This window comes from Polistes canadensis, unplaced genomic scaffold (genome assembly GCF_001313835.1).
Source record: "Polistes canadensis isolate GaletaPanama2010 unplaced genomic scaffold, ASM131383v1 scaffold_112, whole genome shotgun sequence".
Taxonomy (NCBI): Eukaryota; Metazoa; Arthropoda; class Insecta; order Hymenoptera; family Vespidae; genus Polistes; species Polistes canadensis.
In genome coordinates, this window is record NW_014569659.1 from 64,633 (window position 1) to 91,241 (window position 26,609).

The 26,609-nt window shown below is 40.0% G+C and overlaps 1 protein-coding gene and 1 long non-coding RNA gene across 2 annotated transcripts in view; one reads left to right on the top strand and one right to left on the bottom strand.

The window, feature by feature from the left end:
- LOC106787730 (protein Shroom-like) overlaps positions 1 to 26,609 on the top strand; it is a 109,379-nt gene that overhangs the window by 30,950 nt on the left and 51,820 nt on the right. The gene's annotated exons all lie outside the window — the stretch shown is intronic.
- LOC106787731 lies at positions 1,011 to 25,070 on the bottom strand. The gene is made up of 6 exons (XR_001381838.1): positions 24,681 to 25,070; positions 24,081 to 24,419; positions 18,382 to 18,566; positions 17,777 to 18,077; positions 1,542 to 1,722; positions 1,011 to 1,413 (listed from the first exon to the last, which is right to left on the bottom strand). It is a non-coding gene; the product is annotated as an uncharacterized LOC106787731 (long non-coding RNA).

Here is a 26,609-nt window from a genome sequence, read left to right on the forward strand (position 1 = left end):
TATGTATAAGTAAACCAACAACAAATAACACTTTTTTTTACAATTAGTTGACAAATAAAATAGTCTTCAAAGCGAGAAGGGCTTGGGATATCGTAACAGTTTTCGACCTACCGCAAATGAAAATTATTCTTAGGTAATTTGCTGACACCTTGATAAAAACCTACTTATTCTGCGTGTCAGTCCGGGATCAGGTCTAACGTATCTCATCTCTTGCTTAAAACCGCAAATTATTTCCGTTACGTTAAGACGTTGTACCCCTCTATGAACGTACCTACCAACCTAACACATAAATTGCATTTCGTTGACACGTACCTATGCAGGCAGAGTTCAAGAATATACTGCTGTATTTTGTCGTAGAGTTGATTTCACGGAGTCGCATGACCGTCGCTAAACTTACCGCTAGTCGGTCGCATTTACTTTGAATCCTCCTAATGCGACACCTTTCTCATTGTTTCGCATCTTCAAACGCATAGAGGATTCGTCTCTGATTCATGGTTTATTCGTAAATCATATAGCATGGTTACGTGAGTCTCCAAGAATGTAGCCAATGAATTCCTTTAATAATATTGTTATGCAACAAATTATAAACTCCCGTTGATGCAACTCGTTAGTTCGATCAAAATTATTCAAATATTTTTAGGTTTGATATGATTATCATAATTAAGAGATATAATAATAGATCAATAAAAGAAGACATCAACAAAAATAAGCATAACAAAGTGTATGGGGTTTTTATTTTGAATAGAGATCGTTAATTCATCTCATTGTATCATGCTATTATCCATGCCTAAGTAAGTACTTACTTACGTGCACATGTTTAAAAAGGACAAGAGATTGGCTCGAGGCACGACTTTGTAGTGCGATTGTCCGCGATCTAAATTAAGATATATATCTCTGTGCAATTAAGAGCCAATCTCATCGGTAGGAGTCCTAAGGGGCCATTATTATCACGGCAATGAAATTGCCGTTCGAAACACACGGTGAACCATCGATTATCCTGCGTAAGAAAGTGCCGTTAGGAGAAGTAATAATAATCGCGCTACGGGATGATCGAATTCCCATACGTTTCTACCTTGCATTTTTATCAACTTTTCTCTCTCTCTCTCTCTCTCTCTCTCTCTCTCTCTCTCTCTCTTTCTCTTTCTTTCTTTCTCCGATTGTGAGTAATTCCCTAATCGTTTCTTCGAAATTACAAAACGTAGTACTTTGATGATCGTTCCCGTCGCTACAGATTGCCATAAGTTATCAAGGTTAGAGATCAAATTCAAAAGATCGCTCTCAATCTTGCCGTTCAAATCATTCAATTTTGCGTGTTACTATTATGAATTTTACTTGGCATCGCTACCTAGGTTGGTAGAATGATAGTATTTTTTTAACTAACTTCACTTATAATATTCCTTTTTCCAGAGTGATCTAAAAAATAACATCAAACACATAAGTAAAAATTCTAGTTTTGTAACCTTCAAAAAAGTTCTTTAATTATACGTTACAATCACAAACGAACTGTAGAGAAATAAAACATCAATTCCTGAAGGATTTACCGTATATGGAGTCGAACTCGTGTTGCGTCCTGTGTATTCTTGAACCCGGCACGTAACAACTCTTTCATTCGCTGTACATATATTTTTTCTTCTATATCTTCAGGTTGTTAGAAGTTGCGAACAATAGGAAATAGTTTTTCTTCGGTTAGAATCCGTTACTTGGTTTCGCGCTTTGGGATTCCTAAAGAACGAAAGAACTGTGAAGCAAGCGGAAAGCGCATACCTACCAAACGTTGCTAAAGTTCGAAAGAGCGGGCACGCCTCGTAAACCGGCATTCGAACCATGCAAATCGTCGTGTTAGCCTCTAAGAATCTTTGAGGTCGTGCGAACCGTAAATTTTAATCCTTGTCCGCATAAGGGTAAGGCCGTACTCTCTTTTCCGAATGGTTGGAATCATCGAATCGTCAAATTTCTGTTTCATGTCGAAGATATAAATCGGAGGAAACGGTTTAAATGGCGATTTATAGCCAATAGCTTGCCGTCAATTTCTAAGTCGGTGAGAAATAAGTCAGATGGAAGGAGACTCGTTTCGTCTCGTAGGTGGCGAGACGATTTCTTTGCTGGATTTCATCGTTCCACCTTAAAAACTCATTTCACCTTCCGTTAACGTTTTCTACGACGAGCGGCACCAAGAGAAAAAGAGGAGAGAAACATCGATCTTCTTTATTTATAGCCGACCTTAACGGCGCGGCAGCTATGTTATTTGTTCGTTCGTTCGTTCGTTCGTTCGTTCGTTCGTTCGTTCGTTCGTTCGTTCGTTCGTTCGTTCGTTCGTTCGTTCGTTCGTTCGTTCGTTCGNCGTTCGTTCGTTCGTTCGTTCGTTCGTTCGTTCGTTCGTTCGTTCGTTCGTTCGTTCGTTCGTTCGTTCGTTCGTTCGTTCGTTCGTTCGTTCGTTCGCGTTCGTTCATTCGTTCTTCTACTTCTTCTTCTTTATGTCTTTGGCATTCGTGGAGAGAAGATTCCTGAGCCATTAGGACGCCGCGATTTTTGTACGATTTTTGTCTCTCTTTTCTCGTGTTAGTCAACCGAAGACGTAACTGGGCTGATTGATTTTCTCAGAAAATCTAGTCATGTTTTTAATACAAAGATACTTGACTTTTTAATATTTATCTTGGTGTTTTTTGGACGGCAACAGCGCCGTTGCGCGAAATCTTTCCGAAACGTAGGAATCTCTATATTCCAAGGGACGAACACGGCTAGTATATCCACATAGCTTACACATGTATATTAAATATAATATATAATATAAAAGTTCTGCTTACCACAGGTGGTCTCAGAAATGACGCGTTGGCTCTACATTCAAAGGGTCTGCTCGGTTCGTTCTTATTGCTTCTCGGTTTACATCCTATACATATACCATCTATCCACCAAGAAACGTCTCGATATACGCGTAGGACCTTCGACGAAGGGAATGCTTTGAACTTTCCATTTCGTAATAAAAAGAAGCGAACTTTTATGACGAAGGGAGAGTTTGTAGATGAACAGGAGAAGGTGTCGAATTTCAGTTAAGAATTTAGTTTGCAGGTGGGCTCCTCTTCTTCCTCCTCCACCTCCTCCTCCTTCTCCTTATGTACATCAAATTTTTATATTACCAATCTAGTAGCGAATTATTGCTTGATAATTTGGTAGAAATTCTATTTATGCAATATTTTGCGATGTAATATTTCATTAGATATTTGTAAATTAAAATCGCTGGCAGATGCCCATATCTGTATTCCGTTAGTTCGTATAAAGAAAGTCTAGAAATTTGATTAACTTCGTGGCTTATCAAATTTTAGCCAATCGCAGCTCGTTTTCATTCCGGTCGGGAAAGTAAGTAAGTGCGGAGATAACAAAAGAGCAATATCGTCGTTAAGACGCGCCGAGGTTCATGAATATTGTCCGCAATTACGTATATGTGCGGGAATATACATTGCTCGGGGATATAATTAAGGAGAATGGTGAAGAAACGAGGAATAGGGATTCCATGTGGTTTTACGCTCGAAGTTGGCTCGTGATAGCACCGGCCACAGAAAAGAACGGGAGGAGGAGAAAAAGGAGGAAAAAATAAAGGAGGGGTTGGAAGTATCTCTACGTGCACCGACCTACCTGCACTTAATTGGACAGTCTTCCTTCCATATATACACTGGGGAGTGCATAGGTGAATGCGCATAGTTTTATCGTTAAATCATCTTCCAGGGCTCGCGGCAGGTCATCGTTAGGTTATTGTCTCGATTTCATCGACAGACGACGATCTGGAATGTTCAACCTCCTCCCCGTTGTAAAAGTTACAAAAGGAGAAACTTCCGGATCTCGAGATCTGAGTTGATCTCCAAGAGAACAGAATGCAACGTTGAAGCTTTCGCTTTCCCTCGAAAGTCTTCGCCAAGCATCTCTCAATTTTCACGCTCGTTAGAACCTCTTTGAACGTTAGATCGATGATTTCGTTTAGTTGCTTGGTTCATGAGAAAAGGAATAAAGGAAATAAAAAAAGAAAGAGAGAGAGAGTCGTTTAAACGGTCAACCACAGAAGGTCGAAGGAATTTGGTCGAGTTTCTCGTTGGAAAGATAACCCTTTTCTCTCTCTTTCTTCTCGTTCGAGGTCGTAGGTAGCCACGTGCTCTGTACGATCCTTGCCGGATAAAAGGAGAGGAATCTCCGGGTTCAGAACAAGCGGGTCACGAGCGTCACCCCGTCGCCGTTGTCTCCACCCACCCACCCTGTCTTTCTCCCGCTACCAACACAACCAAAACGATTCGAAATCTGGGCTAGGCGGAGTACACTGCTGTAGCCAAGCAACCAATTCCCCTTTCCTTCTTTTCTCTTCTCTTCTTGTTTTTTCTTCCTTCTTCTGTCTTTCTTGCGAGCAAGGCAATTTAGTATACGCATATCTGGAATGACGTATGGTTCTCCAGTCTTGCAACATTCTCTTTCTTTCTCCCTCTTTCTCTTTTTTTCTTTCTTTCCATATAACTACGGGCAATCCTGTGTCTACCTTCCTTCGTCTACCTTCCTTCGTCTACCTTCCTTCGTCTACCTTCCTTCGTCTACCTTCCTCCGTCTATCTTCATCTTTCTCTTTCGCGTCTCGACTCTCGGTCGCCTTCGTGTCTGCTACTTGGCTGCTGCACCGTTACCTAACCTCCAACACCCAGGACGCGCGAGTGCGATTACACGCATGCAGCGACTCCTCTTGCTAATCTTTAACTTAAACTATTATCTTTTGTCTACGTCCGTTGTGTTATGACATTTTTCTTCTTAACACGATCTATCATTTAAATCTATTTGCACCAACTATACTACTTCGGGTAGAGAAAAATATTTTTATTTTTGAAGAGGAACATTAGAACATATAAATCCACGGGAGCATAAAATTTGAGTAATAAGCCAACTGGTTTAAACGGAGACTAACGTTTAAATATTATTGCACAATACGCACACTGTTAAGACGCGATCTCGCATCGAGCATAGAAGTTTTCTAACTTCGTGACTCGTGGCTTGCGTTCGAACGTTTAACCGGTCATAATAATCCACGATTACAGATGCAATCTCTTTGGTAAGTGATGTAATTGTAATATGTCACGAGTATGGATTTAGATGCGTTGTATAGCATTGCTATATGACCGACATATTATTCTGTCACTCGGCGCGACAATAGGCTCGTGGGGAACACCTTTTACGAGTTGCGTAAAAGACCATTGGGTCTTGGATTGCGTAATAGGTATATAGTATATAATATAAGGCTTCCTTCTCTACGATCTATGTTTTTCTTCTTTATCTTCTTTATTGAATTCATTTCTACACAATATCCTACGTGTCGAACATATCCGTTACCGGATGACGCTCATTTTTCTTTCATCGAAATCTAAGTATATATATAGTATATTTATATGTACGAGTCCAATAGTAGTGGTACTGTGGTTTAAAACAGTCATCCTCCTTTTACTTCCTACCGATATGCATCTGGATCGTCTAAGAACGATATCCTCTCGGAATAATCGCGGGTATCCGCCTGGCCGGACAATCGGTTCAACGTAAACGAGATTCGTAATTAGTATAATTAGCGTTATCGTATTGTAATTGCAGCTTCAAGCCAAAACGCTCTAGTCGTAAACGTTCCAAGCTTCGTTAAATGAGAAGACACATTTTTTTCTTTTTCTATTTTATGTTCTTAAATAATATGCTTCTTTACGTTTTTCGAATTAAAGACCTCTAGAGTACATCAGAGTCATCATTTTGCAAAATGTAATAAAATCTTTTCTACAATTTTGCTCTTTTAAATGTAATAAAGAAAGATTGGCAATAAGGTTATTATTTTGTATTCCTCTTTATGATGCAAATAAGGTAGACACCATTGAATTAGATATTCCTAAGCTATCGATTATGCGTAGAATGGAATAAATATATATGCGTATTTGACGGAGATTGCGTAACCTGGATTTCGCAAGATTATTACTTTTTCTCTCTCTCTCTTTCTCTCTCTCTCTCTCTCTCTCTCTCTCTCTCTCTCTCTCTCTCGTGACGTCGAAAGGCCGTGAAGGTTGTAGATTATCCACGGGTTGAGGTGACCGTACGGTACTCGCATTTAAAAAGTATATTGACCTGGTAATACGTGGGAACATTTAGAAACGAGCGTACTTCTCGGTTACTCATGGATGCATCTAACGTTCCTTTGTGTGTTGTGCGTTTTAGTTTGAGCGTGACGTACTGCTATATAAGTAACATAAGATTTCACAGACGCGCTCGTGAATTATTACGCATTTAGTTGAACCCCAAACGACTTTTTCTCGCTATCGTTTTCATCATTATCATCTAAGACTACTTTTTTTTCCTCTCAATTATTCAATCTAACGAACCGTGCATACGCATGCATCATTTTCTTTCGCTTATTATTACAAGTCGCGAAAGTGTTTGTTTCCATTAAACAAAATAAAGTCGATGGACGTTCGTCAAAGGATGTTCCGAATGTTTTCGAGAATAATAAGTTGAAAAATTAATCAAGTACGCGTGCGTGCACGCACTCGATGCAGTTTCATTATCTTACCCCAGAGCATTAATATAAGTAAAGTATACAAGCATAGTATAGAGATTGTTGAAAATAGATGATTCTCTGTGTGCGATCGTGGATAGAAAAGCGGATGTCGTGATTCTCCCTTCGAAATCCGTCCACTGGGTATATTTCACTTGTTAACACGGATCTCGCGGTTTTATCTGCCGCGTGAAATCTTCGTGAAACTAACGCCTGATTAATTAGCACTGCTCGATTGCATTGGTGCATGCACGTGAATCTTAGCGTTGGTATATAGTAACATGAGTATAGAGTAAGCAATATTCAACGTTGGTTATTCGTCGTTAAACGGGTTGCACATCCTAACCAGTCTGGCTTGTGCTACGTTAGAAGGATTTGTGGTTTATTTCCAATTCAATATACGATGGAAGTTTCTAATTTGCATTTTATAGATCCTAACTGTGGATCGTTAACATATTTATAGAATAATTTGGAGAAGGACGTCGTTTACATAAATCTTTACATTTAAAATGTCATTATTATATGTTCATGAAAATGAACAAACAGGTGGTTTGTTTAACGGAAACTGTAGTAAATATAGTAAGTGAATAATGTTGGTAATAAAATGAAGGTTTTCATTTAAAAATATGTAGAAAATTGTTGATAATTATACGATTGGAATAACGTTACCCCTAGCACGACATCATTGTATTGTTAAAAAGACTCGACAATTAACCAAAGAAACGAAGAAGAAAGCTTTTAATCGATCGATCTCTCGAAGGTGGTCGAGGTGACCCTCGAGCATCCGTGTTTCTTCTTCTTCTTCTTCTTCTTCTTCTTCTTCTTCTTCTTCTTCTTCTTCTTCTTCTTCTTCTTCTTCTTCTTCTTCTTCTTCTTCTTCTTCTTTCTCTTGTTCTTCCTTTTCTTCTTCGACTACTTCTTCATCGTCTCCTTCAGTTTGTCGCGAGCATAAGTTTACGTCCGATGGCAGTTGGAAACCCGCATTTCCGGCTTCTTCTTCACGGTTCTGCTGACCTCGCTAAAGGGAACGAAGACATATATAGGCAAATGTAGACGCGTATACGTATATACTTGTCTGCATTGCATCTATTTCTTAACAAAAAAATTGCAATCAAATATGCACACATAGGTAATATAAGTTTGAACGTGTAAACGTGTAGAAACGCGTGTTTTGTGTCGATTTACTGCGACGTTCTGCATTGCCCTCCTCCTGCTCCTCCCTCAAGCACCCCCTTATACATTCACATCGGGAGACCTGAAGCAACGTCGGGAAGATTCTTTCTTTCTTTTTCCATTTACTCGGCAAAAGGAATTCGCTAAATGGTCGACAGGAGTGCAGAAATGCTGTACGGAATTGCGATTATCAAAGTTTTATTTCTATGAGCATTTACTATAACCTGAAGTTAGAATTTTTTCATGAGCTTCCGCACACTCGATTCGTTTAACGCGAATCCCGTTGTCCGACATTCGATAATCTTTGTTAAGTTACCCCATGTACGACTAATTATTTTCATGGTTGTTAATTAAAAATCGACTTTAAATGTGACACTCATCCGATTAACGTCTTATTGGACTAAGTAAGTGGATCGTAAGCAGCAGGCCGTGCCACATTTTCGAGAGAAAACCGTATGATCTCCTTTTAGAGTACGCTAAGATTCGTGGAACTCTTAGCTATTTTGTTGTCTTCTTTATGTGTTTTTATATATAACCCGTACGTGTACGCGTACACCTATACTATGCGTATACAAGGTGTCCCAAAAGTCGCTTTACCTAGAAAAAAGAAAAACGAAACAAAAGAATATTATTAGTTTAATAATATTTAACGCGTTTAATGTGACAATCATTTTGCATTGTTTTACCTGTGCGACGCTAATGAAAATTAATTATTAATAGCAGCTGAAAAATAATTGAAGATTTTGAGTTAGGTAAAGTTACTTCTGGGACATCCTGTATGTACGCTCATCTCTTTCTTTCTTTTTGCGTTACTCTCTTTTTTCGGTACAAAATAAAAGTACTGTGTACTACGATGTTACGATGTAGGTGCGATAAGTCCTCTCCATTTATTCCAAACTAGGAAGGCAAGAGAACGTAATCCAGTTCTTTCCCTCGTATCGTGAGAATTTGTCTTTATGTGTTGCTCGGTAAATGCGTATACACTTAAATACTTGCACAGGTAAGAATCTCCAGAAAGATGATACGAAGATTCGTGTCACTAGGTGACAGAAGTTTAATTCTCGTCCTTCCTCCTTCTCTTGACTCTCTTTTTATTTCTTCTTTACCTTCTTCTTCTTCTTCTTCTTCTTGTTTTTCCTTTTCTTCTTTATATCTTTCTTCTTTCTTCTCCTCCTAAATAGCAAGCCGACACAAAGAATCGTCAAGTTGGCATGCTCGGAGATCCGGTTTTTCTTTTATTATCTTTTCGACATCGTACCATTCTGTTTGGTGGCGGATCGAGTAGAGAAGAAACAGGAACGATGCTTATGCGTTTAATATTTCAATGATTTTAACACAATGCCGATCTTTAAATTTATTTATCGAAATTGATCTTAGTTTCTTAAGGTTTCTATTGAAGTAATGCTAAGTAATATCCAAGCACTGGCTTTTTATTGAGATATATGAGCGCAGAGGAAAAGATATGTTGCTTAAATTAAAAGCGAAGTAGGGAAAACTGGTTTTCTTGGCCTGCTTCTTTTATTTTCGTCATGAAATTTTAGTCCAAGTCGTGGATTTTCTATTTGAGAAGTTGCATAATTGCTAAAAGCTTTGTTTATTATATTATTTGTTTTTAATTAAAGATAAAAAAGAACAAATCCGTTACTGTCAGTGTGCAAGGCAAGAATTGAAGGCAAACGCAGTAAGTAAGAAACGAGATATCGATCACCTAAGGAGTATATGTTACCGATAGCACTTATCGATTTCAAATGTCCAACAACTCGACATCGTTCCGCAGTCGTCGTCGTTGTCTTTGCCTAAGATCGTCGCCGAGGTAAACTCGTTCCTCCTTCTCCTCCTGTTCCTAGCAAGAAATTGATAAATCTACTTTCGGTTTTACGATTGCACATCGTGTGCAACTACGAATATATATGTATACGAACCACCACGTGAGCTACATATAAGGTAACGGAGAGTACAAGAAGTTATAATCTCAAAGTTGGCGCTGTGCACCAGTACGAAACTAAACGAACGAAAAGTTACGTCAAGAGTCCAACGGAGACTTTCTGTGAGAACGCGTCTCTTTCAATTATCTTTTAAAAGTTGCATAAATACGCGAGCCTAGTCACCGGCCGTCGTGAATAATACGAGATACGCGATCATCGTGCTCGAGGCGGATGGCCTTTCTTACTTACTTGGATTTTATATCATCCGTCAAACCTGTAATTATCTCTATGGAAAGCAGTTAACGCTTCCATCGATCAAACGACCCTTTTCCTCGTTATAGATTCTAAAGAAAATAAATCAAAATAAAATAAGAAAGAAGAGAGAAAGAGGAGAGAAAGAAGAGAGGAATTGTAATTACGTAAATTTCCTTGCCGTTCTTTGATTTTTCACGCTAGTTTAATGGCCAGTAAAGTGTAGTTTCGCGGAGATAAAGTCTTGTGCGGGAAACTTCGATGCCCGCAACGGCGGTGACACTCCTCTTTCCCGTCCTCCATTAATATAACCAGCGTACCGAACGCGATATCTTAATGCACGCGCGTGCTAGGACGACGATGATACTTTAATTTAATATAAGTTTCATTAAAATCTATTCACACTTTCAGTATAAAAAATATTTACCAAAACTTTTCAAAGAAATAGCAAAGTTTTACAATTGACAGCATTGCAATCTCTGATATTGTGTGATCGTATGGCTGCGTGTGTCTGTGTCTGAGAATGTATTCTTTTCAACGTTGTTTAAATAGTTATTTGATATTCTATAGAATATCAAAGTATTATGTTCGATGCCTACGAAAAACTCTCCAAAATGTCTTATTTCCGACTTCGTCTGAAGGCTCTTTGCATTCATAGTAATGCCGAGGCATTGACTGATTTCTGGCTTTGACGGTAATATATATATATATATATTATAGTATACGAGTTGTACTCTTTGCATTATATTCGCGAGGGCGAGGTTCATCCAAGGAACGTCGTAAACGTTGACTTTCGCATAAATACTTAAAGATGGTTTAATCGAGCCGAATTTGCTAGTAAATCGAAATATATGTACAATAGTTTTGAATTATTTCAAAGTATTTGAACGAGTAATTTTGAAACGGAACGAAGCTTTACGATTGGAAAGGACGTCTTAGAGAGACGTCGAGCTTGTTCGAGATGTAAGGCGTAGGCCAAATAATAAAATCGATGCATTGTGTGTCGGTTATAGAAGCGCATAAATAGAAGGGTTCGCGTGCACGCGCGAGTTACAACTCCGACCATGGCCGCCCACGCGTTGAACGCACGCACACACACGCGCGCAGGTCAATGTATCCGTGTATGTGGCCTAAGTGTTGCTTTAAAGCCGACTGGTTTACCTGGCTTGACCGATCACGATGCTTCCAAATGGACAATGGACGCCCAATTCTAGGCGCGAAAGAGACACACCGGGGGGTGAGGAAAGTTCAGTAGCTATTTTCGCTCTTGTAGGAGTAGAAAGAGATAAGTGGGCGTCCCTCCCTTTCGTTTCGTCGATGATACAATCGCCGAGATCTACGGCTGTCCCTTTTCGTCCGTGACACAAGTTATCCTTTTCTCGAAGACGTTCCACCATCACTCGACAATGTAGATATCTGTATATATTTAACTCGACTTACTAGAAACTCCTTCTCTCATGGTTATTTATTTTCTTGTGTTTGGAAGACAGTGTTAATCGTAAGATGATTCGTTCCGCTAGTAATTCGTTTCCTAGTTCCTTAGATTTATCGCTAGATCGGATTGAGAGTTGTTCCTTGAACACAGTTTATAAACGTTAGGATGTAGTGACTGATGATTGTTGTCTGGCTTGTTACGATCTTGAAGTTATCATTTTTATTTTAGTAACATATATAATAAGAAATTAAATCAACTATTGTTTTATTTATATATTTTTGAGACGACAAAAATGAAAAGGCGATAACCCGTTGATCTCGTTCTTTTCCCGCTAGGCCTTTCAGCAGCATCAAAACGTTTTCATCCGGTCTACTGTCTTTCTCTCTCTTTTTTTTCTGTCTTTTTCTCTCTCTCATTACTTACCTAATGAATAGCAATAGCATAAAAGATAATCCATTATGAAATACGTTAATACTTCGGTAGCTTTCTACAGAAGCTAAGAACGCCTTTAAAAGATCTCACAAGTAACATGCTTCGTGGATTTAAAAGCTGACTATTCAAGTGTACTCGCTACTTATAATAATCCATCTTATTGTTAGATTTATCGATCGCATTAACACCTTCCCATTAGAGATTCACTTTCGCGATGCTAAAGTAATCATAATCTTCATTGCGAAATGACTCAACCACGTACGCGGTAGATTTCATTTGACGAGTCTCAAAAGAAACGAATTCTCATCAAAATTTTCTCTCATTATCAACGCAATAGAGATTCGTTCGTATCGTATATTAATCGATAAAAGATTTCATCTGGAATATTTGCGTTAATAAAGTTTCATTGTATCGGCCCCACGAGATAAACCTAGGAGTGGAGTTGAATGGAGTGGAGGGAGGAGAAGAGTTTCAAACCGAGTCAGTCAATGCAACATGGAAAGAAAAAGAAGCGCGTGGCGCGCATTTTAATAGCATACTTTTTCGAGTCATTATGTCAATTATCCTCCCCCTCTACCCTTCCACACTGTCTTTCTTTCTATAGTATATGGAAGGCGCAGGGTGTCTCTGTAATTATAAAACGTTTTACATCGCACGGGTCTAAGACGAGAAACTGCGAACGAGGGCGTTAAAGAGAAAGAACGCAAGAATTGTGTGTGTGTGTGTTTCTTTCTCTCTCTCTTTTTCTTTCTCGCGGAGACCGTAGAACTCGTAAGAAGGACAATCGTAACGAGCTTCTTCCTCTTGGTCTAAAGTGTTTCTCACTCGGAGGAAGGTTTTTCTTCTTGTTGGAAAAAGATGAGGAAGAGAAAAGTTCCGAAGATAAGTTCCGAGGAAGTTTAGATTCCTAGTTGGTCGTAGTAGAAGAATTCACGACTCGTTGTCAAGTTTCTTGATGTTTTCTATTTCTCTCTTCTTTCGTGGTTTTTTTATTTGATTCCTAAGAACGTTCGGATGATGGGAAAAACGTGGAATGTCACGGGATTAATTGAAATCAGCATAGCTCGGCGCTGTGGTAAACGTTCCTTCGAAGAAACTCCAGCGACGATTAATGACCACGATCGTTTCATTCATCCTTCCTTTGGATTGAACTAACGCCGAGTGCTTTCGTGTCAAAGGTCAATGCCAAGCCCTTACTTTTCTCTCCCTCTTTATTTCATCGAAGGAATTCCTTATTTTCTTCATTCGCTTTTCCTGGCAGACATCGACGTCGACGACGACGACGACGACGACGACGACGACGACGACGACGACGACGACGACGACGACGACGACCATGCGAGAGCTCGCAATTATTCCTCAAATTACGATCGGAAGGTGGAAAGGGGATTGGGAGGTTCGAGCTCGCACGAGAAACGGCGGTTACCTTGCTAAATTATAATTCTAGATTCACATTTTCAGTTTGAGAGTAGATAAACGTCGAAAGGAGAAGTTTTACGATCCTACTCGGCCTTTAACACAATGTTAAGTATCATACTCTTCTCGACGCATGCGCGCGTCTACTTTTAGTAAGGGCGAGAGAGAAAGGTAGAGATAGTCTGAAGAGGTAGTGCAGAAGCATGGTACACCTCACAAAGCCCATTGTTCTACCTCCCTGCGGTAACACGTCGCTAAATTTTAATACCAAGTGCAACTAATTGTCTTTATGGCGGTACACGCGTTCCGCACAATCACCTCTGCTAACACGGAATTAATGTTCGTGTTCTTCCCGTTCCTTTTCCAACGTTCCGTACCACGTGTCCTAGGAAAATATCATTTATCTCGCGTATTTTATTTATGCGTTATTGATCGATATCGAAATGTTTTCTACTCGATACGTAAGACTTTATTTAGTTTGAATATAGTGGAGGTAAATAGTTGAGGATTCGTGTTCATTTCCAAAGGGAAGAAAAGTCGCGCGACACAGCATGAAATCGAAGCTGGGAACGAAGTTGGATAAGGCGCGCAAGGTGTGGCTAAACGCTTGCAACGAGCAATCATGTGCTATTAAATGGTGCAACCCGAGAGAACGGCCGGCGGAACGGCCGGCGGAACGGCCGGCGGAACGGCCGATGGAACACACCACCACCACCGCTGGTCGTCGTCTCTTTCTCTTCTAACAGCAACCAAGTTTTCTGCTAAGGACTCGTCAAAGAAATTTATGTGTGCGTATCAAACGACGTCCATTACTTTCCTCTTGAAAAGCTCCCTCGAGAATCATGGCCTCGACCCGAGATATTAACCGTCTGTCTTTTTCCTTCCACCGTAGGAAGCTTCAATCTCTATTGTTCTCTCTTGTTTTTTCTCTTCTATCATACTTAGTCATTGTTGACAATGGGAATCTCGTTAAAACGTTACTTTATTGCAGAAGAAAATTATTGATAATAGGAATGAGAATCCTAAAATGGAACGTAATAAAAAGCATTTTCGTGGAAAGTAACTGGAGCAGTTTTCGAGGCGAGCATGAATTTAGTCAAATGCAAGCGTCGAGAATAGAAAGAGTGTAATTGCGCGCGCGATTTACGACAATTTGTACGACGTCGTGTCCGTGCCGCGCAAGAGTTACGCCAGCATATATTTGACGCTGTGCCACGTAACTTCGATGTAACCACAACGCCGTCGTCTTTTTATTTCCTTACGTTTCGTTCCTCCTCCTTTTCTCTCTCGCGGTTTATTCCTGCGAATGGTCCACCGTCGATCGATCCTTTTCTTTCTTTCTACGAAACGACACCCACGCAACTCGACTCTTGTATGGCCCACCGAAAAAGCAAACTTGAATTTCAATCCTCTCGCTTTCTCTCCATTTACCGATCTTGATGTGCCAACCACGGAACAAGTAACTCTACGATTCACGATCGAAACTTTCTTAACGAGTTACAAACGTGTCCGAATAAATTTCAGATAATTGGATAACATTGGCTATATCGTCCTTGCGAAAAATTTCAAATCAAAGCCAGATCGCATTTGAAACGGTACGTTTGAGAAATGCCCTTACGCCCGGGGGTTGGAAATGGCATCGCGTTGTTGTCGCTTCATTTCGACGAGGACGCTGCAATCGGTAATCGTATCGATCGCAATTACTGCTGACCAACGGACAAAACGAACCACATTTTACGCCACGCACTCTCTTCCGCGAGAACGCGGAACAACCCGGGAACAGATGTCGTTCCAAGGAATGCCGAGTAGGGCCGAAGAATCAAGTTCTTCCTCGTTTCTTTCCTTTGCTCGAACCAGATACAGGAATCGAGTTCTCCGAACTTGCATCCTCTGATATAGGTTGTATATTAATTCCATTTTCCACAATCTTCCTTTCCATCCGATCGCGAACTCTAAATCTACGTTACATCGTTATTCATAAATAATCGACATAATCGATTTTACTTTCATCTTTTACACGCGCGATCATCGACTGGCCCGCCGAATTCCAACGTCCATACTTTATACATTTAGGTGTGTTTTTTTTCTCCTTATAGTTGTCCGCTAAAATGGGTCATGGATAGACCGAGATTCGGTTTCCAGCATTTTGTGGGCGGTGCTTCAGCCGACTAAATTATGCAAGGCCCCGTTAACTTTGCCATTTCGAAACCTTTTTATATAGGGTGTCTTCGCGTTTAAAAGAAAATACTTTGATAAAGAAGAATTTTGATTGAAATAATTTAGAATTTTGTCAAGGTGTCGTGCAATAAATTCCATTACTCGTTCTCTTTCTCTCTCTTCGCCAGTCAGTTAATAATGACGCGAGATACGCTCGTGCCACTGCACACGTTAAAGGAAAGGGATCGTGAGGGTGCACACACATCGTACCAACCTCTACGTGATAAAGTCGCTGAAGTAAGTATTTATCTTCCTGAGGTATCCTCTTTCTTCTCTCTTTATCTTACTACACTTCTCCTTCGGATTGGCGTCCTGCCGTGAAAAAGAAGGTCCTGGCCATGCACCACCACTAGTGATTCTTCTCTCTCTCTCTCTCTCTCTCTCTCTCTGTCTGTCCCATCGCGACGATAAATCCTCGTTCGTTCTCGCGCGAGCGAGTGTGCAACAATGAGCCCCCAGATTTCCCTTTCTTAAGAAAAAAAGAGAGAGAAGGAGAGAGTTTAGCTCCCCCGACCAAAGAAACGGAGAAACGAAAGAACGGCTGATGGTTGGCGGCAGAGGGGGGGGGTTAGAAGAGACTAGTATACGCTTCGAGTATATACCAACGTATCTGATAGTTCGAGCGTGAGTTATTAGTGTAGGGTGTATATAGCATCGTAAAAGAGCGCAAAACTCGCCTTTACGCCATGGACCTTGAAAAAGAGTAGAGTCGTGTATACACCACTCTCGGCAGATCCACCGATAGTTGCAAGAAACGACGTGAAATTACGGCGCGAGACTCTTTGCACCGATTTAATGGAAACCTTTTCTCTCTTTCTATCCTTGTTCGGTCACCGCTCGATGATCATTTTTCTTCCCCTTTCGTTCCGAGTCCCTTGAGCCTTTACAAGTCCTGGAGAAGTTTTCGTGTCTCCGAGAGTCGGACAGAAGATTTAGATTTCAAGGAGGGAGACTTGGACGATCTTGGATACGTTGTCTTTCTTTCTATTTTTTCTTAGCGTCAGGCTCGCGTTTGGACTTTTACCTATCTTCTCTTGCGAATAGTCGATTAATCGTTCGACAATTCCGTTCGTTCTTTTCTTTTAAACAGGACGAATTTCTTGCGTTATCTCGTGTCCGTATGTTGTTTAAATAAAATGTGTGGCAGAAGTGTGTCCGAGAAAGAAAGAAGAGGGGTGGGTTTGTGTTAAGTGGAATTCTGCAGGAAGTAGAAAGGACAGAAAATACGATGGTAATAAAAAGTTTTCTCTCGGCGTAGAGACACAGGTGGAACTTTATTATCTGGTTCGTTTGTTTTTTCTTCTTTTTTTTTTTGTCTACTTTATTACATCCGATAAAGCAATTTTCGATCGTTCAATTAGGTGACCGTAGCAGGGTTGATTTTTGTTCTCGTAATTCGTTCAGAAAGATCTCGTTTCTCATCGCGTCCGGTAAGAGGACAAGTTCATTGTCGCACATCGAAAACGATCGATTAATAGGTGCAGTCTTCCGATAGGTATACATAAACCAACAACTGCGGCTGCTGATGTTACTGTTGCCACGACTTCGATTTACTTTCTTCCTTCGTTAAATGACCAGTTTATGGTATTAGTTTCAGCGGTTTTGCAATTGATTACAATAATGATCAAATTAAAATTGTTTGTTCTTCTAATTCTTTCGTGACTTCAACAGAGAGCCACAAAAAAGTGGCTCATATTATGATGATGGCGATAATAGTAGCGTCTTATTTGTCGAATCAACATTAAGAGAAATCCTTAGAAGACTGAAAAAAAGGAAAGAGATTTCGAGATCGTTTATTATGGCGTTGCTTCATAGATGCGAACCTTGATGCTCGTATGTTTTTCTATAGCTACCAAAGGCGCTGGTACCGCGAGTTTTTAGCGCGTATACCGTGCAACGAGACGGGAATAACAAGGATAGTATTTGATTTTTGGAGCAGCACGTGTCGACGTATTCGAACGAACGAAGAAGGTGTCGCTACCTCATACGGTCCCGACATCGTGCCTTCTTGCTTCTCGAAAGACCGCTTCTTGTAACCCTCGCGAAACCTTACAAGGGACGAAAGGCTGCGGCCCGAACCGAGAAAGAGACGTACTCGGTGCATCACGTTCTTGGCCTTGCACGGTGACAGAGACTTGACTTTTTGGAATCCTCTCTGTTAACCCCTTAACCCACTTGATCTCACGGAACCTCGAGCTCCCTCGACCTCTCAAAACTCATCCTTCTTATCTCTAACCGTAAATTCATTTTCCTCATTTTTAACGCCACATTTATTTTCTTCCTTTCTAATCTAAAATACGATCTCTTCATTTACTTTTGTATTTAATGGAGGAAAAAAATATATTTATAAATAAAAGTTAATAGATCAATCCTTTACCATTCTGGTATTTAATCTCATCAGGCTATTTTCTTGGTCGATGTTCGTCTCATAAAGCCGACTGGATCTGAAAGACGTTCCGCGAGTCTGACAGGCAAGCTCTTGGAAGCAACACGAGGTATTCGAAGACTGAAACCGATACCGTCGTATTAAAGTCGTGTCCTCCGCTTGCCTTTTTCCGCGAGGTTGCCTTGGCCGATGACATCTGGACGACGGTCAGGAATGCCGAGCAATAACCGGTCCCCCTTTTCTCTCTCTCACTCACTTACTCACGGGGTGCATTTCAACCTAGCTGAAATTCCTAAAGAACGGACACGAGTACGTGTCCAATGTGAAACTCGTGCAGACTTCCAGTTGTCGTCGTTAGGTTCTTACGATCGAACGAACGAAAGATCTTCGTTGATCTTTGAGAACTTAACAAAAGTATACTAATAATTATAATGATACAAGACTTAATTTGATAGTTGATAAGATACAATTAACGTATTACGAGTAACAAAAATTTGATTATTTTGAGAATAATTATTCCCATCCAGTGTTACTCAACCATTAATATTAGTACATTTCTTAGTATGGTAGGGCTTGTTTCAGTCTCTAGGTCATACGTTTAGAAGGTCCCTCGAAGCATAAAGAGGAAGAAGTAGGTTCCACCCTGACCTTATGCGTGTCTCGTAGCAGCTGCACTTCTGCTGCCGGAAACCAGGCAGGTGGGATGCAAATTATTCAATTAACGTTCGAAGCCGTGGGTCTCGACGCTGTTGGGTTTCTGTCGTTGTCTTTTCGATGGCTACTAAAAAACAGACGAAGAAAAAGAGATTAAGTGGACATTTTGATTGGCAGAACGCGTATCTCTTCGTAAAGACAGTCTATCTCTCTCTCTCTCTCTCTCTCTCTCTCTCTCTCTCTCTCTTTCTCTCTCTCTCTCTCTCTCTTTGGAAAGACAGCTAACATCGTCGTTTATCTTAAGACTCGAAGCAAGGATTCTGAATTCCTTACGCTCGACCCGCATTCGCCTAATTAGCATTAAACTCGGGAAAAGAGTCAGCGATAGGAAATAAGACACGTGAACGTAAAAATATCTACACCATGAGTCAAAGTCAATGGGTGTTCAATCTAGGCTGAATTTTTGTTCTTTTTAGCAAGTTTTGTACTGAATGATTATTGCTAGAATTACTCTATGCGGCTGAAGTAAGATAAAAGGTTGGTCATCCTTGGTGTAGATGGAAACGGGAGAGAAAGTGGTGGGTGGGTATTGAGACGATATCAGAAACGATCCTTGCCGGTGTTCGTTTCTTTTCTTCGACCTGACCTCGTCGTTGATGTTCCTCTCCCACTCCTCCCTCATTCTCTCATGGACACTCATAAATCCAGCCTTTGGCGATGTTAATCGGCATTAATTAAATTACAGCGCTTATGGGAGGCGCCGCGTGCCTTCGCATTACCGTTATACTATAAGTACTACACTGTTTATTATAGTATAGTATAGCATACGTAGACACTTACACCAAGTTAGTATATGAATGTAATTAGTAACTCTCGCGGGTTTTCTGTCTGGTTTTGAACGCTCGCTTGCTATGTGCTATGTCGAGCGACTTGGAATGTCCATTAATTTGTCAGCCGGTTCTAAACGATCCTTATTATTTCGTAGAGTTTATTAAATAGCAGAGAGGACGATTTACGTTGCTCTTTGATCGGCCTCGATCGTGGAAATCGTCTAGCTTTTTCTTCTCACGTTGTCGCACGCCTGTCCTTCGAGATTCTTCCGAGGTTAGTTTCCTTCGACGATTCTGCGCCAGCAATGCCACGGACATCCCTCCAAATCGTAAAGAGCTCGAAAGGAGTCGCCGTTTATTCCTTTTACTCTATATAGTACTGGAGATAATTCCGGGTGCTGTAGTGGCATTCGCTTACTACTACTAACCTTTTTCACCTACTTCTGTGATCCAATCGAAGTATCCTTCGCGATTTTTTAATTTGTCTTACTTTTCTGTTGCAGGTACGTTCGATTCAAAAGGAAAGAAAAATAACAGAGAAACGTATCGCTTTGCGAGGGTAATGTACTATTATTTGATAATATCATAAACTTTATTTCGGATGGGAAATAATTCGGATTAGCATGGGAGCTGAAGCCATGAACGACTTGCTCATCTTCTTCGAATAATAGGTGATCAACTAGGCAGAACGAAGACTGAAAGAGTAAAAGTCCAGTTGTAAACGGTAATCGAAACGGATCTCTATCTAGTAGTATCACCGTTCCCTCTTTATGGCTGCAACTTCGATAGAATAGGGCAATGTCAGAAACGTCTTTGTAATAATCCGCGAACAACATCGTTACCACTGACAATGCGAAATCCTCTCGCGACTAGTCGAGATATTCTGGGAAATATTGGTGAGAGGCGCCTTCGAGGAAGGATAGGTAATAAAGTCTAAGGCGCAACCTAGTTGGTTCAAAGAGATATAGTAGCGGCACACAGATCTCATAGATATTTTATTATCGCACATTGAGTAACGACCGGCCAAAGGCGATGTTCGTCTTTCACCTTGGCAACCGATCTCGACGCTCGAGACTTCTACTATCCATCATGATGCGTAATGGATCTCCTCGAGTAACAGGGAAAGAAAAGGGAAAGAAGAGACGAATAACAGACGCGAATGCAAATCGCTTCTAAGATTATTCTTCGTTGACCCAGGCGTCCATATCTCCACTCTCGTATTCCTACCTCAGGCCGATTTGAAATCTAGGCGAGCGAGATAAAAAGTGTGTTCACGGGGCAGAGCAAACAGAACCGAGGAGCAGCTACTCTCCAAGCTAGCTCTCTTAGGGTCTTCTCTGTCAGCGAGTGCTGCCACGACGGTTAACAGTATCTTACTCCCACCATATATTTTGCCTGCTCGAATGATATGCGAGCAACGAGTAATTCTTCTTACTCTCGCAGGTGGGTGTATATAGATAGTATATGTTTTGCTCATGCGAAAGATGCGCTTTTAAGATTTAAATTAGAGAGAAAGAGAGGAGTTTGGTTATGTTCGCTTGACAGCACGTTGACAATGGGGTAGTGATCTAACGGCACTCCTCCCATTTACGTATCGCAGTTCTTCTTCTTCATCTTCTTCTTCTTCTTCTTCTTCTTCTTCTTCTTCTCCTTCTTYTTCTTCTTCTTCTTCTTCTTCTTCTTCGGAAGCATTTCTAAACGCGATCCTCTTTCCCCATCTTTCTTCCTATCCCAGAGTCTCGCGTGGGTGGCTTCGATTACCATCCTCCTTACTTTTCTAACTCCATTTCCCCGTTTCTCGGATTCTTCAGTTAGAATTACCGATCCAATGTCGAGTCTTTCGAATCGATTGAATTACTCAAAACGGTTGTTGCCTTAGTCGTGAAATCGATACGTCAAGTTCTACAAATTCTTTGCTTTTTTCTTCAACAAAGGTAGGTTGAAAAGTTTTTAACTCAAGATGGAAACAATTTATTAGTCTTCTTTCAAGTCCAGTGGATCCTGGTGGCAAAGTCACGTCTTATCGAAATTTCTTAACACACCATATATCATTTGAAAGACTTGGGAACGTCGATAAATAATTGTAATATTTTTCAAAAGGAGAATATTTATTTTTGCGTATATGCGCAAGTGTTATCGAAAGAGATTAGATAATTTGAAAGTGGGACGAGTTGAAGTTAAATCGTTAAATTATGCGATAGTTTACGTTCGATAAAAAAGACTAACGCGATTTCCAATGTTTATTTTATCTATATTTGTGTAGCCGGGAAGAACGGGAAACGATCTCGACAGTTTGACTTATTATAATATGACACGGAAGAGAGTACTCGCGAGTTAGAATTTCGAAATCTCGTTTGTAATCTACTTACATATTTCTTTTTGCGTAAGTACGTATTTCTGCGAGCTTCCAGCTAGTAGGAACACAGCCTGGTGTTAATAATCTTCTGGAAAAATCTTTAATTGACAACGTTATTAGGATTTTAGGTCGACAGAATATGGTAGGGTGTTGGGAGATTTACACTGAAACTCGATTACTTGATACGTATTTTACACGTACTCCGCTTTCTGCGTACAGCTTTTAACACGCGATCGAAAGTAGGAGAGATTCATTATGTCTCGTAATTGATCTTTCCTTCGTTATACGCGAGCACAATGACACTTACAGGAGGGAGTAGCTAAATTTTCTTTTCTCTTTCTTATTTCTTACTTTTCAGCACGCATACAAAATACATACATATATCATACTAAATGGGTCGTTCTAATATATGTTATTGGCTATATCTCGAGCTCAAGGAAAGCAGGATTTAGAATGTTACTGTATACGACGATAGGTGAAATTATGAACCAATCTACAATACTATATGACGATTTTTTTCTCTATGAAATTGTACGATAAATAATTAGTTAATTTTGCTGTTCTTCCTAAAAATCATTTGCTTATGTATTCATGACTGTGTAACATTTGCACATCGGTGCCAATATTTTAGCTGCTCAAGAAGATACCGACAATACATACATACCTACAAGCATCCTGACTCGACAAAACGCGATCGAATGTAGAAGAGATTCATTACGGCTTGTAATTGATCTCTCGTTCATTATACTCTCGCGTAATGACATTTACCGAGGGGTGGGGAAAGGAATATTTTTTGTCAACGTTTTTTTGCACGCTTTTATTTTGAACACGCATACAAGATGTATCTCGCTAAACGGGCCAGGGTTAACGACCTCGACGAAGAGAGGAAGAAGCAACGGAAGAGGAGAAGAAGAAGAAGAACCAACGGCGAAAAGATACCTCCTCGATTCTGCGTGCGTGGTGTTTCGAGTTAATCGTGCATGTCCATACCCTTGCTTTTACCGTTCGTTCGTATAATAATAATGATAGTAAACTTCTTGAAGGATTTGAAACGATGGTGATCGGTAGGACAAGGTAATTCGCGCTTTGTTTCATCTCATCTCCGGTTTACAAACAAGGAAAGTGCCAAAGGGAAGTAACTTCTTAGATATATCCGTGATAGAGTTATAATATTGGGTTAAGTTAAAAGTTTCTTTGTATTTTCCCGTTGGATACCTTCAGAATCAAATGACTGCGAATATTACAAAGGTGCTAAACAAATTTGATGATTTTCATTTTATGAATACGTTTGACAAAAGGCTGCTTTATGTTTTTTCAATGTGGAAACTCGAATGTAATATTTTAGCTACTTCAAAAAATATATATATATATATATATTACATACAAACTACATAAACCTAAATCTATTCAGACTCAACAAAACACAGCACTCTATCATTCATTCGATATCTTCTGAAGCAACATCAAAGTAGGTATTGTTGCATTGTTAATTCTTTCAAATACATTACTTACGTTCACCTTTCATATTCTACACTACTTTTCTTGTTCAATTACATTCTATGGAACTATACTTTAAGAATCGTTCGCTACTCTATGTATAATATCAAAGATTTATGAGATGACAAGGAGAAAAGTGGTCGTTGCACGTATTCATCTTCATCGACTAATTATCCAGTTAATTACATCGACGAGGTAACGTGTTTCGAGTTTGCGCCTACCCTTAGAATCTCTATGTCAATGGATATTATAAGAAAAGAGAAATATTAAAGTGTGCTTATAATTGGATCGCGAGAATATAGTGGTATAGTTGGCGTTTGTGCAACAAAATCACTCGTCTGGAATGGATACACGAAGGGTGATCAATTTATTTTTATGACAACATTACTTGCACAATTCTATTATAATATTTCTAATAGGATAAACAAAATCAATTGATTTTTAATTGAAATATAGAACAAAAAATGAAAACTAATATTTAACTTGAATTCTAAGACCAGCAAAACACCAATAAATCACAGGAAAATGAGCTAAATATAATTACCCTAATTGTGTGTAAAGGCTACTTAAATAAAAATAATAATGAAACGATGGTCGTAAAAGTAATAGATATCGTCATTGGCAATAAATAATAATCGGTAAGCTAATCGTCATCTATTTGCTCGGTTGTGCTCCAATTATATTCTAGTCTCGAAACTGTTTGACTTACGCAAGAACGACGAACGACGAACGACGTTGTAGAACTGAAAGAAGCAAGTAAAAGGAGCAACCTTGCGTCGCAAGAATCGTGGTAGGAACCGTGGTAGGAACCGTGGTAGGAACCGTGGTAGGAACCGTGGTAGGAATAGTGGTAAGAATCGAGCACCCACGCCAACAGTATTCCTTCCTTTTTCTTTCTTATTGTTAGGTGCCTTTCTCTCTCTCTCTCTCTCTCTCTCTCTCTCTCTCTCTCTCTTACATTAGTCGGTAGTCCAGTCGAGCGAGTCCTTACTCGAGGAGTCGACCAAGCCAAGGAAGGAACCAACCGGTTCTCTCTCTTCTCGACTCCATACGGCTTTCCCCTCTCCACCCTTTGCTCCACTCAGTTACCTCGATCCGCAAGACCTTCTCTCCTCTTCTCTTTTGCCAAGCCTTGCGCTCTTTTCTTCGTTAAGTTCTTCGACAACGAACGACGTGAACTAACTTCGAAGCTCCAGCAGGGCCTGTCCGACGACGACCTTGAGCCACCGATATGGGTTCAAGTCGGTTTATGAGAATTCTGATGACTTCTACCAGGTTGTGGTGTGTCTTAATGTTCCTAGAGTTCGCATTGAGTTTTATTTTGTTACGTTGCTCTTGTACGAAGGTATCTTGAGAGAAGTATTTAAATTTAGTTTTATTGCAAATATTTCATTAGATCTCCGAGAACTTTATGCCAGGGTTTAGAGCCACCCTGTATAAGATTCGATCGTAGAATTCGACGGTGGTATGGTATGGTATTTCCAAAAGAAAATGTAATTCCTTTATTGTAAAATTGGATATTTGAAATAGCAAGAGACCAAGTTGATATTAAACATACCTAACTGGTTGCAGTGTAGACTTTATAAATGATTCCGCCTCGACCTCGAGGCCGGCTTTCCTGCACCTGGACTATAAGAAGAACGAATCGGCTTTCTTTGATTACTCTTCTGCGCGGCTTACTGGTGTGTTGTACATAGGAGCGCGTATAGAAGCTTCGGTAACCACTGTAGGAGGTAGAAACAAGCTCTACCCTCGGCCTTTTTCTCGCTCTGCTTGACGCGATGGAGCACGCTAGCAGCGTTCGATAACTCGCCAGGGCCGTGCTTGATAACTCGCCAGGGCCGTGCTTACGCAGCAGGACGATACCGATCGCCCCGATAAGAGTTCCTTTCTCGATAAGGAAATACGTCTTTAACTGAGATCATATCCTTCGAGAATAGCTAACCTATGCGACTGCTCAATTAATCAATATAATACAAATATTTTCTAGTAGAATGCGTAGTCAGTTTAGGGCCGTGGATTAAATTTCGAATTTTTATTAAATGATCTTCCTAGAGAAAATTTAATACAACGATTTCTATGACACATCGTCCTGTTCTATTCAACTTTGACTACTATTTCATTACAATGGAGTTGGCTACATAGTTCTCGAGAACATCAGCATGCAAAGTCTGCCTCCTTTGTCTTTGAAAGTTCTCGGTGGGTTCCTCCTGTATCTTCGTACTGCTCGAGAAAGACGAACGACCAACTACAGCACGCGAAGTGCTGTCGCATAATCAAGCTGGGAGTCTTTTAATAGATTACGTTAACTGGGCCCACCCATCTATACTAACATGAGTACTTGCTCCCTTGTGTCTCTTTGCATACGAAGACATTGGCCGATTAAAGTTATTAGGAAAGTACGTATATATTTTAGATAATTTTGTGTGTGTATGTGTGTGAATAAATGAGCAAATAGATTTTTCTCAGATAATATGTTTTATTTTCGTTTCGATAGACAAACATATCAATCACGTCAAACCTAATCGAATTAACATATATATAGTGTTATGTAATTTTTCAATAAATCCGGTTCCACGAGCCAACCCGGATATAATAACTATTAATCATATACTATAAGTTTTCTATTGGCTAAGCTAATGCGTTGTAAAATCTAACTAAAGGAATTATTTACCGTTTGCTGAAAGATTGTAATGTACCTACTCTAATATTAGTGAAACTTAAGTTAATATAAAGTAAATAAATCCGTAATAAAAAATGTCAGAAACAATGATGAAACATTTTGTCTTCGTGTCTTTCGTTGTTTTCCTAAAATTAGTGAGAAATAGGAGGAAAGAAAGCATGATGACATCATAATGGTCGAAGCCGTTACTCGAGGAAATCGTAGCCAACTCGATATAGTAATCGAGGATCGTACGCAATACATTGATATATGTGTAGACATTCGAATCCCATAAAGACATTTAAGAAAGTAACGCTAGGCGTCTGGACTACGTTGTCATGGCTTTTTCTTTCTCCATTTTCGCGAGGAAGAACGCACACGAAGACGAGTTTAAACGCGTAGATAAAGAGAGTTCAGCCGTGGGAGGAAAGAGAACTCGGCGAATCGTGGCGAATCGCGAAGCTTAGTGCTGAGAGCCTTTTCAAGTTTCCACGATGTTGGTGTTTCATACAAACGAGTGTAGTAGTCGATCGCGAAATACCTATCCTCTTCCGGATGAGGGAATTTCTTTGTGAAAAGTATTGTAAAATAGTACTGACGGGAAAACGCGATGTTACTTTGAAAAGCATTACTATGATAAGCTATTTCAAAGATGTCAGAATGCGGATGGACTTTTACGTAACTGTTTAGTAAGAGTTCACATACGCGAGGAGAACACAATTGCCCGATGGTTGGATAGATGAAATGATTACTTAGGGTGAGATTATATTTAAATGTGACTCAGTTTACATCGTATATGTTATGAATTTGATATTCAATTTATCT